At 43.8% G+C, this 12,801-nt stretch overlaps 1 protein-coding gene across 1 annotated transcript in view; it reads left to right on the top strand.

The window, feature by feature from the left end:
* Positions 1-677: 677 nt before the first annotated feature.
* The window catches only part of NDST1 (N-deacetylase and N-sulfotransferase 1), a 77,541-nt gene continuing 65,417 nt past the window's right edge, over positions 678-12,801 (top strand). The window contains exon 1 of the mRNA XM_083603983.1: positions 678-1,058. The gene's annotated coding sequence lies outside the window, so the exon portion shown is untranslated. The remainder of the gene's footprint in view (positions 1,059-12,801) is intronic.

Raw genomic sequence — 12,801 nt, 5'->3', positions numbered from 1 at the left:
AAGCCTGCAAACTGCTTAGGAACGCTGCTTGTCTCTTTTGGACTAGGCAAAGACCTGCTGATCTACACAAACGCAGGTGCCTCTTTGCTGTACCTCCCTCCACCCTGGACGAGCACTTTCCCGGCTACGAATCAGCAAAACCTATCTCGCTCCACATGTGAGCTGCGGAGCCCAACACACTTCCCTAGGGCCTAGGCGCCTCGTGTGAACACCACTGAGGTCTACAGCAGAAAGGGGTGCCAGCGCGAATCCTAGTGTAAGTAATTGATCCCCGTGCATTTCGGGCTAAGGCGCGCGTGGGGGGTGGGGGAACGACCCGGTTCACGCGTATGCTAAGCATGCTCCGAGATGCTGTTCCACACGGCCACGATCAACGGGGCCCGCTGTCTCAAAAGTAAACCCGACTTCGGCGATGCAAGTTCAGCATTGGCGGCGAAAGGCAGCCTTGATTTCAGGAGCGCGCCGCCGCCGCATTCCAACCCAGACCCGCCGCGATCCTCTCCGGTTCTACTCTAGAGCAGAGCCGGCGGGCGATTGCAAGGAAAGCCAGGATTCCCAACTCGCAGCCCCGACGACGCCTCGGCAAACAAACCAGAGGCACGGCACACACGCCGCCGCCGCCGCCGGAGGAACCTTCTTGGTGGGTGGAGATACGGAGGAAGGGGGCGGGCCAGATCTGATGGGAGAGCTGGCAGGAGGTCGCTCGGTCCTTCTGCCAGCAGCGGGGCCGGGCTGGTAAGGGTTAACCGCGGCAGCCTCAGCAGCAGCAGCAGCAGCAGCAGCTCCTCTTCTTCGGTGCTCCCCGCAGAGCCTGCTGTGGCCTTTGAGGAGGAGACGCTGCTAATGCACCGCGCACCAGCCCCCTCTCCCTCCGCTGCCGCCACTGTGGGCTGCTGCAGACGCTGCGAAGGAGGACGGCAGCCTTGGCTGAGAGCTGCCTAGCAAGCGGCGCCCGGGAACCCGCGGAGGGAGCGAGGGAGCCTGCCTTCCCAACCATCGCCGCCGCCGCCTCCTCCTCCTGGCTCCTCAGGTGCTGCCCGGGGGCTTGCGGACAACAGGTACGACGCGGCGAGGAGGAGGGAGGAAGGGGCGAGCGGGCGGCCGCCGCCGCTCTCTCTCAGGCTAATGAATGGGCTGCGGGGGCGCCGGGAGCGCGTGCAAGGCCCGGCTGGAGCTCGGGCGCCAGGCGAGGGTCCGACGCGGGCTGCTGCTCCTCCGCCTTCGCGGGTGGAGGAAGGCGAGTCTACTTCGCCGTGGGGAAGGGCCGAGGGAGAGCGGCAGGGAGGCGGCGGCGGGGCGGAGTGGGGGGTGCAGTGGACAAAGGAGGGAGCGGGGTTAGTTGGCGGGGAAGGAGGGAGAAAGGCCTGCAGAAGCGAAAGCCGCCTCTCCGCCTCCCTCAACCGCGGTTTGGGATGATTCTCTCTTTTCTCCATCTGCCCCCCCGGCAGTCGGTCTCTTTAACCCCTCCCCCCCAAAAGCTGCAGTTCTAGGCTGGGGAGGGGAAGCGTGTTGTTCCCCATGTGTGAAAGAACAGGAGGGGCGCCTTGGAAGTTGCATCTGTCTACTGTTGCTGGAGATTTCTTTTTCTCTAGTTTCTCCCCCCCCCGGAAAATATATATATTCCTGAGAGCTGACAAAACTTTTGTCCTCTGCAGTATGTTGTGGAGACCCATGTGGTGGTGAAGGGGGGGGGGTGAGGAGCAGGCGGGACTGGTCCTGGAAAACAGTGCAGCATCTGGTGGCCCTTGGTGGGTGGAGAACTTGCTTTTCTTTTCCCTTACGATTTTTAAAAATAAAATAGAAATATGTATCTGTGTTGTTTTGGACCTGGGTTTCCCTCTCTCTTGTTTCAGAAGCTGCTGCTGCTTTTATTCCCAGTGAAATTCCCTCTCCCTCCAGGAAATTCCATATATAAATTTTGTTTGTGGCTTCCTAATCTATCTCCTCCGATTGCTCTGGAGACAGTTCCTGATAAAGAGAGCCCTTAGCTTGCCAAGGCACATCTTAAAATACGAAAACGCAGCATACATAAATATCAATTTGAAATAATACTTGGCGCTTGGATTGCTTTTCATCTTCAAAGTGCTTTCACACTCATTAACTGATCCTCTCAGCATCCCTTGGATGGCAGCTTAACCTGGAATGATTTATACAGAATATCAAAGGGGTATGTCTTCCTAATGCTGTCTTGCGTTCATGAGTGTTGCTTTGTTCTTCACTGGTAAGCTCATGCCTCAAGCTGCACTTTCTTTATGCCAAGATATTCTGCACCCCAGTATTGAAGATTAGGGGAGAGAGGGCAAAGTAGACATCCATACAGGTGATGGAAAGTGGCCAGGAATTTTCTATTGAATCTCATGCCTCTTAGATCAAGGATGGCTTTTATACGGAGTGTCAAAAGGAAAAACTCTTATTATGAGGGCACGGAGAGGCTAAACTGATTAATAACCAATACAGTAAATCTGCCCTGCTTTTTTTTTTTTAAGCTACTGTTTGTGACAAAAAATGGAGCTGTCTGTTTGACTTATATGTTGCTGTCATTGATAATTAGTAACACATTAAGTAGTTGGGATTTTGAACAGGATGCTGGTTGTACCTGAGTTCACTGTGACATGTCAGCTACTGGCAAGCAGTGGAGAAAATGTTTTTCCAAGTACTTGAGCTCCTGATATACTAATGCTAGAGAGTTACTAAGACAGCCAAACATTTTTGTGACTGATGTGCAAAATATTAGCCTGGTTGAGTACCAGATGCTACCATGAGCTGCTTGGACGAAAAGTAGGATATAAATGTTACAAATAAATAAAACAAAGTGGTTATGTTGGTCCAAAATGTCCAACCTGGTAAGGTTATAGTTGTAGCAGCCCCCTTGATTCAAAGTAGAAGTGGTCACATGGGGCTGGGGCCATGGGTGACACTGGTGAGCAGAATTTAAGGAAATATATATAATGGGAATTTCAGGTAAAGAAATACTGTTGCTCCTATACATTTTCGAAAACCTGAGATACAGTCCCTAAAATACTAAAAAAACGAGTAGATGGCCAGAATTAAAATATCTAACACTGCCAAAAATCTATTGGGATGGACACTATGAAGAATCTGAGAACTAGACATGTAGAGGCTGTTTCCTTTTTTAACAAAATACCTCTCATAAGATTTTCATTATGTTGTACCAGTTCTGTATAACATTTAGAATGTGTTTCCGTTGATTACCATCTGCATTCTGCTAATTTTTGAAACAACTTGCTTTGGTTGATTGGAGGTGGTCAGAAGTTAGCAGCAGCTGTTCTGTGTTCCAGCCCTCTTTTCAAACAGCATAAGCACAACTAGGAGTTTCTTCAAAAGAGGGCATCTGTTGCCTTCTCTCTGTGCTGGCATTTGAGCCTGGGAGCAAGAGCTGTGCCAAGTAACCTCCTGCTGCTGCTCTTGAATTACTCTGGGTATCCCAGAGATTCTTGGCTGGAGATGGAGGTTGATGGCAACTACAAGTTCATTTCTGCTAGAAAGAGATGTTGTTTGTAGAATGTAGGGAGCAAGGATGGCAGGAAAGCTGTATTGTGTGACCTGTAGTCTGCTGATGGTGGTCTGGCTTGTACCAGGAGACACAAAGCCTCAAAATGGATTGAAGCCCTGTAGTTGCACTCTTCCCCTCGCCTTCCTGCCTGCACAGTTTAGCAGGATGAAAAGATCTCTCCTTCCTTAGAGATATCTGCTGGCTTCATAAAGCCCTAATCCCCTTGTGCCTTTCAACTCTTCCTCCTTCAAAAGGTGCTCTCTGAGGATTTATAGGAAGGAAAGTGCTAGCATTAATATAATACATGCAGGCATAAATATGAAACGTATTTAACACTGGAGATTGCTGCATCAGTAAAGCTAGGTCCCTACCCTCCATGGCTGATCAGAGCTTTCGGATAACTGCCATAAAACAAATAGGCTACCTTTCAAGAAACCAGAGGCATGCTGCTCCAGGCAGCAGTACCTGGATGAAAAGAGCTATGGATAAGATGCTCTTCAAATGTCATTACCTAGGAGAGAGAACAGCATTAATTAAAAATAAAAGATTAGAGAAAAGCATCAAATTGAATGAGTGAGTTGGCTTAACATTCCACACCTTCTGAAGCTGCAAGTCTTTGTGTTGCTGTGGCTTGAGCCTTAAACAAAGCGCTTTATAATCCCAGCTGGAAGGCCTATCCTAGCTTCTGAATTACAACATTAGCTGTGGTCTTTAGCCAACAACAAATGTATGTGTTTGGTGATGCGCGCGCGCACACCCACCCACCTGTGTGTGTGTGTGTGTGTTTGTGTGTGTATATATATGTAGAGAGAGAGGTAATTTTATTCTTTCAGAAAGGAGAATTCTATGGTTATTTTTCCTGTCTTAGTAACTAGTGATAAGTATTGCTTCATTGGGTGGGTATTGAGGTAGACTAAAAGCCATCCTTGCCTAATTCCCCAAATATATTTCAGAGGCCATTGTGTAGTCAGACTTTCTTGCTTGGGTGTGAATAATATATTTTAAATGTCTAAAATCGGAAAGCATAGCATCATAGTTCATCTAAAGGAAAAAGAATGCATACATTTGCATGTGTTTACAATGAGTTCTGATTTGAAACTTAGAGGGTGTAGGATGGAAAGGAGAAGTTTGGATGGCAGATTCATGAGCATTGCCTCTGGACACTGGAAGACCCATAAAGATCCCTTTTGGGCTGTGATTGATTCACTGCCACTGCCTGCACATTTTCAAGCTTTACTTCACAGCCTTGAGGAGTAGAAAAATGTTACTGTTTTTAAAATGAAAGCTAAGCTTCGCAGGGTCCAGTAATCGGTTTAGAATCATTATTCTTTAGAAAGACAAATGATATGCTTTATTATATTTTCATTGCTAGGCAGTTGCCTTGCGCTCTCCCTTAAGCCTGCTGGTCTGCTTTTCTCCAACAGTCTTCTCTAGAAATGTGTAAAGTGAGTGGCAGTGTGGTCCAGTGGTCTTGAAGATCTTAAGGTCTTAACTCCCTTCATGGTCTGTAAAATTGGGGTGGGGGGAATAGTCCCACAGCTGTTGTGAATACCTCCTAAGCAATAATTTGCATTGGGAAGTTAAAAGCACTTTAAAAACAAGTTTTGTAATGGGGAACCTTTGTTTACATTAATGTTATTGCTCTCAAAATATTTCTGTAGGGAGGGAGCTTATTTAGGATTACAAGCGTAAAGAGAAACTTCGAAGTGTGACCCAGCTGAAACCTAAAAGACCCAATGTGTCAAACAGCAATGCACAAGAATCATTTGCCATATCCTGTGATACTTTGAATGCAGCAGTGCTAGAATCAGTGCTGCCAGGCAGGGTAAGGCTTCTCGCCATTGGAATCTGATTTCCACTGGGAGCCGAATGCTGGGCGGGTGCTGTGATGCATGCAGTGGGGTTGGGTGGGGAAGGGATGCCTCAGGCAATAATATGATACAGCGATTTGGTCATGGGTTCCTTTGGTTGGATCATAGAGGGTAAGTTTGTGCAGTGGCTATTAAACATCAGACACATACTCTCTCGGGCAGAGATGGGGGATGGGTGAAAAAATGCCTGCTTTTGCCTATTTTGTCAAGGCTGCCTATAGATCAGCTGGAAAATGAATGCAAAAAGGGGTCTGTATCATACAGTCAGTTGAAACATTGGTGAGAATGAGAGAGCAGATGTGAAGGGAGAAGTGGTAGGAGAGAGTTGCTTTGTGCTTTTAAGGGCAGCAGTGGGAAGGGCTTGTAACACACTGTGCTAGTCCAGTCCAGTTCTTTTCTCAGTTACTTTATTATACTTTATTCTATTTGTGCACTATCCTTCGGCTCACAATAAAAATGCAAACAACAGTAAATACGTACAATACAGCTAAACAAATAGCAGCGACAAAGCAGTTGAATTGGATTAAGGCACAGAGGAGGACAAAAAGGCAATTGCATCACATCAAACAGAATGGGCACCTGGTGAACCTCCTCAGGAATTCTATAACCACTACCAAAAATGGCCCTTTGGTAGGTTGCTACCCACCTAACCTCAATTAGTGAGGGCATCTGAAGGGAGGGCCTTTTCTGATGGCTTGGCACGCAGGCTGGTTGATGTGGAAGCAAGCATTCCTTCAGATATCCCAGTCTCAAAATTATGTAGGGCTTCAAAAGCATGTGCAGAAATGGACCAGAATCCACTGCAATTCTTTTAAGCACCAGTGTGTTAAGGTTTCCATGTCTGGTGCCAGATAGTAGTCTAGTGCTCTTATTTTGAACTTACTTCAGTTTTCAGTAGTCTTCAAAGATAGCTCCATGTAAAGCACATTACAGTAGCTGGTCACAGATGTTACCTAAACATGATTTATAATGGCCAGGCTGTTTCTGTCGAAGATCGGCTGCAGCTGGTGCGCCAGCCTCTGCTAATGAAAGGTGCTATGTACCACACAGTTTATTTATTATGATTATTTATTAAATTTCCATACCGTCCATCCTAGGATCTCAGAGCAGTTTATAATATAAAAACACATAGCATAGTAACAAACAAAAACAACACCTCCCAACAGTTTAAAAGGCCATAGATTGCTTGATTTGAACGTCCAGTGACAGAGCTGGCTCTAGGAGCACCTCGAGGTTGCAAAACTCGATCCTTTAGGAGAGAAATGCAACTCAATCTAAAACAGCCTGAGCACCAGTTCTCTGAGAAGACAGTCCATTTACCCACAACACCTTTGTCTTGTCAGGATTGAGTTTCAGTTTATTGATTTCATCCAGCCTGTCACTAATTCCAGACACCAGTTCAGTACTTTGACAGTCTCTCACCTGACTTGGATGTAAAGAAGTAGAGCGGTTATTTATATACTTTGAGCAGTTTTATAGCTGAAATAGTTGCATTTTTGTGGAACATTGCATAGTTTATCCAGGTGTGGGGATAGTAACGAGGTAAGAAGGCAGACAGCCAAGTGCTCAAGGACATCGTAGGTAGAAAAGGCGGGTGATAAAAGACGTGAGGGAGAATTAACTATGTATTAAAGACACCTATGGCTCGGAGCCTTCGCTAGAGACTGCTTGCAACTTTTTCTTTTTAACTTTCTTTCAAAACCATGTAAGTAGAAATACTTTTTTTATTTTTTCCTCCCTCTCCCTCCAAACAAAACCAAACACAACATTGGAGATTCTCAGGAATCTAGGTTATGTGGCAGAAATATTATGGGTTATAGATTGAATGTGCAGTGGATTATAAAAATGTGAACAGGAGATAGTGCTGGCATTGTGAGTGAACTGGTCTGGTATTTAGGAAAGCTGAGTGCTGGGAACATCTTTGTGTTAAGCTTCCCCCTTTCACAAAATGTGTTCAGTCTGAGGTCTGTACTCAAGGTTGACTTTTTTTTTTTAATACCAATAGGCCAGCTTGAGAGAAGAATCAGTTAATGTACCTTGGATCATAGTGTTTTCCATGGCTCAGATTCAGGTTTTACGAGAAACCAGAGCTTGTTATGAGAATGTGCTACTACAGTGACCCATGCATGGTTCCACCTCCCTATGCAAAGGGACAAATATTTGCATCCTCTGCTTGGATTTGGAACAGACTTAATGAACAAATTTGAAACCAATTTCATCCAAATACAAGAAGCTGGATTGTACAAACCATAGCTTATAGGCAGGCTATAAAATCAAGGACCCTAAACTATAGTTTCAACAAACCACACTTGGCCTATACCTATATTTGGATGAAATGAGAAACAGCAGTTCTAAACCTTTACCAAAGCTTTAAATACGCCTCCTCAAAGGAGGGGGGGGCATGTGAATTTGAGACTTGTGCACATTTGTTCTTGTGATGACAAACCATGATTTGACATTGTGTCTGAATTCAGTGTTTCTGTAACGAATTTGGAACAGCACTGTAGATGTTACCCTCTATGCCAGAAATACTTGGCAGTAATTATTTTCATCTTGACAGTAATTATTTTCTTCTTGCCTGTCAAAATTAAGACAGTACTGGTAAATTTTCATGTACCATAAAAAGTAAACGTTTGAGTGCCCAAAACACGCCTAGTGGCATGACTATCTGGAATGTAATGGCTTCAAACAATTTTTTCCATGATCTGCACTGACTTTACAGAGGCTGTGTAATAAACAAGGAAATCAACAATACCATACTTGTGTATTCAGCAGCTTGGAAAACAAGCCATTGTTTTCCAGATGACTCAGTTCTTTTTTTTCCAAAAAAGAGGGAGTATTCAGCAGCTACAATAAGCTTGTGGCTTCTGAATGAACATTGCAAAGGCTGTACAAGAGGGGAATTAAACTGAAGGAAGTTCGTGTCCTTTTATTCCACAGAAGAAACTAATTCAGTGTACTGAATAACTGCATAATTGTTAGAACTACCCTAGAAACATGGGGATGCTGGCATTCTCTGGCATTTTGGTAACCACCTTACCGAATACTAGAATGCATTTGCAGCATTGTTATTCATGTAATGAGTGTTTTAATTAAGTTAGTCCAGTAAAATATTTGCTTTCTGTAAGTTCTCTGGGACAATTAATTGCAGTATTCAAAACCCGGCCTTCTAATGGCATATTTCAAATATTTTATTTTCTTTCAGAGCAACTTATAAATAAAAACAAAAGTGATTGCAATCTGGGATGCTTGTTGGAACTCCACCTGCTATCAGAGTTGGTCAGACTCATGGTTCACCTAGTTCTGTACTTTTTCTTTCATTGGTCAAGATTATATAATTTAGAAGAATGGAGACACAAAGAGGAGTGCAGATTCACTCCTGGTTCCAGGCAAGCAAAGATTGGAATATTTAAAGCACTGCTTAACTGAAAACCAGTTGAACTGGTGCTTTTGGATATAAGCCAATCCAGCACTATTGACTTCAGAAGCAAGGGTAGCTTAAATCCATGCAAACCTTTTCATCATTTGAATTGCAAAAAGAACAGCGATGAATTCCCAAATCTATTGGCCTAGTAATTCTACAACATTCTAATTTATTTAAGAATATAAGCAGCTCCTCCTTTTGTTTCTTGTTTGGTAAGAAGTCTTTCCCCCAGTCTGTTTGTTTACTTCCAATCTCTAGTGCAATGGTTGTCAATGCTATCAAGCCCAGGATCCATATTTAATCCTATATTAAGTCCTACAGTTTAGGACTGTTTGTAACTTTTTTTTTTTACTGTATATGTCCACCTTTCTCTTGATCTCTTAAATTCCAGCAAAACAAGAAAGATAATGGTGCTGACTGTGCTTATATGCAATCCAGTTGAGGTTCATAATTCACCATTTGAAGACGAATGCTTAAGTATGGGAATGGGCTGATTGGTTTTGTGTGGTGTACATCTGTATGTGTGTGTGTATACACTGGAATCTCTGACATGCTTTGAGAATTTGAAGCAAGAGTTTGTTCTTAGGGTCACTTTAGTTAAGGCATAACTAATCTGTGACAAGTGATCCTGAGAAAATACTCTTATGAGCTTTATAATTACCTGACTAGATCAGACCAAGGTGCTAGTCCAGTATTCTGTTTTGCCCACAGCCAGATGCTTCAAGAAGCCAACGAGCAGGACAGCTGCTCCTTGTAGGTTCTCCCCAGTAATTGGTGACTGGAGATATGCTACCTCTAAACCAGGGTTTCCCAAACTTAGGTCTCCACCTGTTTTTGGACTACAATTCCCATCATCCCTGACCACTAGTCCTGCTAGCTAGGGATGATGGGAGTTGTAGTCCACAACTGCTAGAGACCCAGGTTTGAGAAGCCTTCTCTAAAGAGTGAGGGTGCATTCTGGTCTCTTCTGCCTACTGCCCATTGATAAAATGTTAGACCGAGGGGTGTTGGAGCCCAATAACCTCTGGAAGGGCACCACGTTGGCAGCCCCTGATGTAAATGTTTTTTGTCTTTAATCCAGTATCTCTGCACTGACATACTAGGGAGCTGTCCATGTAACCAGTTGAGCTGTGTTGATGCCACTGTTTTCAGCTTTCTACTCCCAGAGACCATTTGAAAGGCCTGAAAATGGCTGAGGCCCACCAGTTGCAAGCGGTGGCGCTGCAATGGCAGCAGGTGGAGACAGGCATACATCTTCTCCTTCTTTGACAGCTTCCCTCCCTTGTCCTGTTACTCTCTCTCATTTTATTGTCATTTACAATAAGAATGTTTTGTCTCCCTTTCTCATTTCCATCAACATCCGCTCAGGTCCTTTTCCCCTCAGAGGAGGGAGGAGGCTTCCCGACTTGGCAGCAGATTGCGTAGGAAAGAAGGAGGGCTGGTGTGTGTGTGTGTGTGTGTGTGTGTGAAGGCACAGCAGTGCATCTCCTTAGTCCATCTGCCCTGTTTACCTCCCTTCTCCCTCTTCGTTCTCTTCCTTTCCTTTCACTCGGCCAGTCACTCCATCAGTCACATCTGTTTCTTCCTTTATATTTCTCCCCTCACAACTCTATGTGGTACCAAAAAGGCTATAAAGTAGGTTCAGGAGGGCTGTAACAAGGAGGCTCACCTGAGAGTGAGCTGAGGCCTACTGATAGTGCCTGGACCACAGTTTGGGAAACATTGCATTTTACCTCCAGCCTAGTTGGCTGACTCTGCATTATTTTTCCATCAGAAGCTATATTAAATCGTAACAGGAATTGATTAAGTGAATGTATTGGGTACCTGGTTGGCATGCATGTAACCTACAAGCTGTGGACTGATTTCTAGTTTGTATCTTTTTACATTTGCCTTGCTCTTCTCTGCTTGTCTCAGTATTTTCACCACTCCCGATTGGTTCTTGCCAGGTGCCAGTCAATTGCCTACTGTCTTATTCCACATCCTTGCAGCAAATTGCTGGGCTTCCTTCCATATCTCCCAGCAGCTATTTGTGCTGGCACAGCCCTCCAAATCCAGCTAGATTGTCCTTTTAAACATCTCTGATGTCCTGTTCCTGGCTCAGCTCAGTTTCCTGCCTACAACCTTGTTTATTTGTCCTTCAACTTCTCGCACTGATTTCTTGGCTCAAACCGCTACCCAAAATTGGATACAATTGTGATTTGGATAACAAGCAGTTGCAAAGCTGTATCCTATAGCTCAGTGTTGAAATTCATGTTCTTATAGCTCATGCAAGTTCGGTTCTTAGTGTGTTTCTTGCAATAGCAGCCATCGATCTCCCCCCCCCCCCCAACTAAAGCATTTATGTGTTGTTTACCAGTAATGTGCACCAGGTATGAATGTATGTCAGCACAGAGCAAGGTTTCCCCAGGCCTACTGATTGACTTACTTGGTGTCTTTTCCTCCCCCCTCCCAAATATGTGGCTGGCACTGAAATAGTATCTATCTTGGATAGACATCAAAAAGCTAACAGCTTCCTTCAAACTATAAACTTTCCAGTTGGGTGCAGTTATGGGGGCAACATGAGTAGGCTGTAAGCTTTATATAGCATTCACTGTATGTATGAGCCAAGTCCAGGCCAATGAGGTACTTCTTGACACCCCAGATTGCAGCTTGGTACCACTGTTCACAGTCTCACCATGTCATAATGTCAGAAAATGTACCAATGCTGAATCTCTTCTTGAAATCTGTTGCCAAATACAAGCATTTCCTTTAGCCTACTTGCAAGGACAGACATACCCCAAATGTGAAGATTAGAGGATGTCACATCACTGGTTAAAAATCACCATGACTGGTTTACTCAGAGGTTTTGTGAAAGTGGAGAATGTTAAGCATGCGCCATCTTTTAAAATATGGCTGAAATAAATAGGTAGGATTATCCTTAAGATTAGTTTTTTCTGACTCTGTTGGTTTTAGTACGTCGCTGGAATGGGTTCAGATAGAGATGGAGGAAAACCAAATGAGCGCCAATTAAATATATGTAGGACATTTTCAAAAATCAACGAAATGGCAAGATAGTGTTCTACAGATATTAGGCATGATTGAAAACATACATTCTTGTGTACAGAGAAGTTCATTTTTTCTAACCAATATATATGTATAGTCCATTAAAAAGAAACAGTGGAGAAATTCAGTTTTGAGAAAAAACGCTTTATCCTTGGGAGAAAGGAAAACATCTGATTTGTCTCTCAGTCTTCACTGTGCAAAATGTGGTGTGTGCACCTTGTGCTTCTCATTAGTCTGGTTTTGAAGCTCCTTTCTCATGGCAATTTTGGCATTGTTTGCACATTTGCCTGCTTGAGAACCTGTTTTTTAAAAAAACAATGAAAAAATTCAAGATGGGTTAGAAGAACTAGTTGGTGTTTCTCAAAAGGAATGATATTAATTAAACTGTATGGATTACGTATTAACAGAATAGTTGCCTTTCCAGAAAGTTTAAATCCGTTTTTGAGCATTGTCCTAATCAGGACAATAGTTAAGAGACTTTTTAAAAATGATTTATTTATATATTTCATATATACTGTTTAATGCCAAAATAGTTCCATTCTTTGCTTATATTATTATTTTGTAAACTGCTTAGAGACTTACATGCAACCAGACCGTGTAATACAATGAAATCCTGGAAAGGCAACAACATAGCACACTTTACAAAAACATTGTACGAGTCAGGGAAAGTTTCGTGAAACAGATGAGTCTTTGATTGTTTGAAGTTCATCGAGGTTGTTGCCTCCTGTTCTGAAAGAGGAGAGGGTGTTTCAGAGGGCTGGTGCTTAACCTTTGTAAAAAATAGTGACTATGCTCCTGTTTCTTAGCAATAACATATTGATCACTTGTAGTTGAGGCTTGCCATCAGAATTTAGGACTAGACTGGACTTCTACAACATGCTTGAACTTTTAGGAAATGTGGCTTTATACAGACTTAAACACCACGGATAGGTTTCTGTGGGTCAAAACAT

Source organism: Podarcis filfolensis (genome assembly GCF_964270895.1).
Source record: "Podarcis filfolensis genome assembly, chromosome: 2".
In the NCBI taxonomy this organism is placed as follows: domain Eukaryota; kingdom Metazoa; phylum Chordata; class Lepidosauria; order Squamata; family Lacertidae; genus Podarcis; species Podarcis filfolensis.
This window is presented reverse-complemented; position numbering and strand designations above follow the sequence as displayed.